The sequence below is a fragment of the Corvus cornix genome, chromosome 9 (assembly GCF_000738735.6).
Source record: "Corvus cornix cornix isolate S_Up_H32 chromosome 9, ASM73873v5, whole genome shotgun sequence".
Lineage (NCBI taxonomy): Eukaryota > Metazoa > Chordata > Aves > Passeriformes > Corvidae > Corvus > Corvus cornix.
Genome location: NC_046339.1, coordinates 18280483 through 18286639, shown reverse-complemented (window position 1 = coordinate 18286639; position 6157 = coordinate 18280483).

The following is a 6157-nucleotide window of genomic DNA, read 5'->3' as shown; positions in this document are numbered from 1 at the left end:
TCCATTGGCAAAAAAAGTTGAAAGACACAGAAAGAAAGGAAGAAATGAGAAAGACAATCTTAAAACCCTGCAAAATTTTTATTAAAATTCATAAATAAATGTTTTTCTATTGTAGACTGCAAAAAAATCCTATTTTTGAAATTTCCAGAGTTTGGTATTTTATGCACTGGATTGCCAATCTCAAGGCACACCTGAAAAAATAGTATGAAAGAAGTAAAAACATTCATAGGGGGAGCATTTCCATGCAGAAGGAGTGAAAGAAGCCAGATCACAAACAAAGCTACTAAAGCAGTAGAGATTTCCATTTGTGATGAGGCTCGTCATCCTTTAGGAAAAGAATCTGACAATGGCTAGGAATAACTTTCTCAGCTCACAATTCTAAGCAGTTTATGTCAACATTTTCTTCTTTTAATCCTCAGGGTAATACATGTTTTTCTCCTACAAGAAGTGTCAGCTCTGGTCAACGTGTAGTAGGTGCAAAATTTGTATATTACAGCATTATTGATGTGTTGCTAGTACCATGTCCTACATTTTAATTAGCTGCACAGCAAAGAGAAGGAGCTGCTTCTTTGCCTTGTGTGTCTTCTGAAATGAAGCATTCTACAAAATAAGAGAGGATCTCGAGGGGTAGAGATCAGTCTGCACCATGTGTGCAGGGGCAGGACATGCTCTGAAGTACAGGTTCTACATTTCAATTTGTCACTATTGTTTTGGCTCTCAAGTCTCCTCTGCTTTTTTCCAAAGCCACTGGAGAGCCGGCAGGAATCACGAGACAACGCACTTGCTGAGTGGGACTGCACAGTCCCATGCTTGGGCTGACAAGTTGGCAGTGGATATCTTTCATCCAGTACATCTCTATAAATTGCACAAAAAAATGCCTGGGGAGCCTTGGTAATGAATACATCAACTTTTACCCTGCACTGTAAAAACAGCTATAAGGAAATTATTTCTATGCTACAGAGGGGGTACACAGGCTAAAAAGAAAACACAACACTTGCCAGAAAAATAAATGCCCTGCTCCATCAGAGAGATGAGAGAGAAAGATAAAGTGCTCTGTTTATGCTACGCTGTTGTATTGGGTTTGCATGGCAAGGTCTGGGGAGCAGGGGAGACACAGGGGTGACTTCTCTGAGGAGGTGCCAGAAGCTTCCCCTGTGTCTAAAAGAACACAAGACAGATCCACTGCTGGCCAAGGCTGAGCCTGTCAGAGACAGTGGCAGCACCTCTGGGATAATGTATTAAAGAGGAAAAAAACTGCACAGCTGCACCTGGGGAGAGGAGTGAGGATGTGGGAGAGCAAAAGTCCTGCAGATCCCCAGGTCAGTGCTGAAGGAGGGGCAGGAGGTTGTCCAGGCAGTCCGAGGTGCAGCCCATGGAGAGGCAGCTGTGCTTCTGCAGCCCTTGGAGGTCCATGGGGAGCAGAGATCCACCTGCAGCCTGTGGAGGAGCCCACACTGGAGCAGGGTGATGCCCTAACAGGCTGTGACTCCATGGGGTCAACACTCTGGATCAGTTTTGCTTGCAGGACCTGTGATCCTGTGGGAGACCCACAGCGGAGCATTCTGTTCCTAAAGACTGCACCCCATGGAAGGGACCCACAGTGGAGCAGTTCATGAAGAACTTCAGCCTGTGGGATGGCCTTTTGTTGGAGAAGTTCATGGAGAACGCTCTCCCATGGAAGAGACCCCATGCTGGAGCAGGGGAAGTGTGTGAGAAGTCCTCCCGCTGAGGAGGGAGCAGTGGAAGAAACAATGTGTGGTGAACTGACCAAAACCTCCATTCCCATCCCCCTGCATCACTGCCAGGGAGGAGGCAGAGAAAATGGGAAGTAAAGTTAACCTGGAAGGTTTGGAGGGAAGGTGTTATATGATTATATATATCCTACTCTGATTTGATTGGTAAAAAATTCAATTAATTTTTTCCTGAGTTACCATGATGGTAACTGGTGAGGGATATCTCCCAGTCCTTATCTCAGCCCAGGAGAATTCTGTTATATTTTCTCTCCACTGTCCAGCTGAGGAGGGGAGTGATAGAGCAGCTTGGTGGGCACCTGGCTCCCATCTGAGTTTAAGCAGACTACAAACCCTTCCCCTCATTACCAGGGGGCAAATATCAACGCAGATACACACTTTTCCCAGTCTTCCATGAGACGGAAGCTGCTTGCCACCTAAGTGGAAACTGATTGAGGAAGATCTTTTACTTAAGAAAAGCTGGGAGAAACAAATGAGAAAAAGCTGTCATGTGATTAATTGTTACCAGTCACAGTTATAATCTTAATTTGCAAAATGCAGCGTACAAAAAATCCCCGATTCTGGTTAGTCCTTTCATCCAATAGCAGCAGGACAGCAGTGCCTGAGCAGCCCGTGCTCCCTACCTTGCTTATCCTTCTTCAGGTGCCAATTAAATCTCTGCAATCTTTGTGCTGCACTCTGCTGTTTCCAGAGTCTGATGGAACTGGGAATGGGTTTTGTTGGGATAACTCAGAAACAGCAGGAGTTTTGTGCATTTCACTCTCTGGGTTCTTGAATTTCTCAGCTGAAGTCCAGTTTTCAACTAGCCACAGCTGAGCTGAGAACAAAATAACCATATAGCCTACGATTTGAGTTTTGATTGAAACAGCTTTCTGATTTATTTGCCTCAGATAGAATCCTTGAACAGATCCATGCAACAGAAATAGCAGAAGCGTCTGAGATGGGGAATTGCGTGTCCCGTCCACCAGCCAAGCTGGATGGGCTGCTCCATTGTACATATTTATGGAGCTGAGCTGAACCCTCAGGGTAAAAGTGAACAAAGAATAGACTGTTTTTCTCCTAAAGCATCTGGGTGTAAGTCTTATTTTGCCAGCAACCGTGGTGTTTATGGGCATGTTTTACTGGAAACCTGCTGCTTCTCACAACGTTTCCTGAGTGACTGTCTTAGTAAAACTGCATCTGGAAATGACAAGCACACAGCTGTAAATTTGAAAAGCAGTGTGCAGCCCTAATAGCTAGCAGCTACAGCACAGCTGTCCTGCTGAACATTGGAAAGATTTACAAAGACAAAGCAGAGCAATGAATACGTTCTGAGCGCTCTGTGATCACGCTACATCTCTTCCTCTTCCAAGATTTTTTTCTGCAGTCATAGAAGGGACTATCACTGCTCTTTGAGCAAATGCCTTAGGCAGGTAACCTATTACTACTTACCTGCCTAAGGCACCCGGAATTTCTGCCCTGTACCTGTCCTCCAAAGCAGTGACTAATGCTGTATTTTATCATTTTTCATTTTCACCTGAGTTGGATCCATGACAAGAACAAGGCCAGGAAAATGAGCCAGCTTAAAAAAAAATATACTGTTACAATGGTGTGCAGCATTTTGAGCATTGCAGGGACTGTTTATGCAGTGAAATCATCAAAAAAGAGGAAGAGATGAAGGAGATTTGTTCTCTTCATCATCATGTGCCCTAACCTGGACATCCTGTAACCGCTCTGGATCTCAATCTCCGCAAGCTCTGAAGTGAGAGGAAACAGTGGCAGGAGGTGCACAGAGGAAACAACCAACACACATTGCAGATATACTGACTTGGCTGACAGGAGGAATCGCTGCTCCACTGGACCAGTCATTGCCAGGGAGGACTAGGGGCTGGAGACCAGGTGTTGGAGTATGAAAAACATGGCAAAATGCCCAGCATTGTAAAGAAATATAGTTGCTCTCTTCTGTATAAAAATTTAGGCAATAAGCTATTCATTAAAAAAAACCCACCCTCATATTTGAATAATAATATTAATAATAAAATTACTAAAAAATAAAAAAGGGTTTTTTTCCATTCCTAAAGCAAAAAGTTCTAATTCTCTAATTTAAAGTATCTTTTCCTTCATGTGCCCTGCGGCTTTGCTAAAAAGTAAAATACCTAAAAATACTAAAATTCTTAAACAAACAGCCTCACTTGACCTAAGCATTATTGCAATTCCTGCAGAAAGTGACGCTTAAACATATTAATATGTAAAAGTGTGTTTGTGAAAAACCAGGTGTTAGTAATTTTGAACTGGATTGTAACTGGATTGTTTGCTTCAAACTAGTGTTAATTTTATGCATATAAATATATGTGCGTGACACACACACGTAAGTACTTAAAGTCTGTGCTTCCATGCTTGGTTTTGGATTTGCAATGGCAGAGAACCAATTATTCACTGTGTCCCTTTCTGAAGATGGTGCTATTGGATGTGTACTTAAACCTGAGCACCTGAGCATTAGCCCTGAGTTTGCTGATTTTCAATCTGGCTATTAATTCATACCTATTGCAGACTGCAGAGAAGGCTGAATACAAACTTTAGAAATTCATCAAGCCCCTCTTTCTGTGAGCCCAGATCTCTAGATTTTTGATAGTTTTTACAAAAAGACTTGTCAATGGCTTCATTAAATCAAGCCTCCAGCCAGAACTCATCTTTTATTTAGAAACAATTACACTGTTCCTTTATAGGTTGCCCTTCCATGTCCCTGTTTACTCCTCAAACTATTCTCTGTTTCTGGCATTTTTCCCACTTTACAGTACTATGTTTTACCTCCCTAAGCCACCTCAGGGTATTCCCATAGAAGCAATCCCATGGCAGAGCAGGCTGCTGAAGGTGCCCAGCTCAACGTGCTTTGTTGCCCTTTTAAAATAACGTAGATGGGGGTAAAAGGGCCCCTTGAGATCCACAGCTCTGGGGAGAAGGAGCAGAAGCACCTCTCCTCCTTGACAGTTGATATATCTCCTGTAACAGGGAATGTGTTTCCAGGCCCATAGAAACATACTTTTTCCTTTTGTTTTCTTTCCCTGCCTTTCCCCCGCTCCATCTTGTAACCTTGATTTTACCCTTAGATTTTTAAATAATAGCTATTTAGGATTTGGGAAGAGTCAGCAGCTACCCTGAAATATCCATAAGAATTAAATCCACTAAAAACCTTTCCTCTTAGTGACGCACAAAGCAGCTGGATGGAGGTGTTGGTTTGTGTTTCTCTGCAGTGCCATTCCTTTGCTCTGCCCCCAGTTAAACAACAATGATAATGCTCCTCACTCTGCTTGTTTGAAGATTAAATTAGCTGCTATTAGTTCAGCTCTTTGAAGATGTACCCAAAGTGGTAAGTGCTAAGTATTATTAAATGAATTTTAGTCATTAGACCCCAGAGAAATTTTGTTGCTTTGGATTAGTGTTTGCACCGTGGTGAAGTCTGGTGCACACGAGCACCCCGGCCCCTGGGTCCCCTCGGCTCAGCACTGCCAAGTGCCACACAGGAGATTCTGTCCTTAAACACAGTCACCTTAAAGGCATTTAAAGGACCAGGCTGCAAACTGACTTTAAAGAGTAATGGTTAGTCTTCATAATTAAGAGACGGTTTAATTTTCCAAGAGCTATCTCAGAAAATTTCTGTCTCCTTTTTAGCAGAACTTTAAAGAAGCAAATCACTTACATGATGTATTAAGCTGAACTTCGATTTAATTTAAAATAAAAACGAACAACTGTCATCCTGTCTTTCAAATTTAAAGGAAAATCGGCAACTGTATTTTCCATTAAATTACTCCAGGCTGTAAAGGGTGTAACAGAGGTAAGATTTGGGCCCTTATTCAAGCCCTCTAGTGGTAATTGTCCCGTTTGTTAACATGGGAAATTGCCACATTGCTAAACTATATTATTTGGAATCTTTAACAGGAAATTAGAAGCATCTGCCCTTAGAAGCAGGGGGAGGAAAAAAAGAAATTATTTGTAGAAAGGTAAGTATTTCTATGCAGAAATAATTGTGATTTAAATGTACAGAGCAGTAGAAATTCTAAATGCCAAACCAAATGGCATTTCATTTTTCAAACCCAAAAGGCAGAAAGTGCCACTCTAAGCAAATGACAAGGCCTGTCCTCCAGGGACTGACAGGTGGTATGGACTGAAAATGCTTCTGCAAAATCAAAGCTGACCCAGTTCTTCTACAGACAGGGTCAGAGCATCAAATATTCAGGATCTGAGTACTCTGGTGGCTGTGGAGAAGCTGCCAGTCAATGTGCTGCACCGGCTACACAGGTAAACAACACCTTTCATTCCTCTAGCCTATATCGCTGCCACTGCTCTCCAGCCACTATAGTGCCATTACAGTGTGTTTTTCAAACTGTCATTCCTCCGTTAAGTTCTCTTTCAAAAGAAATTTACAAATG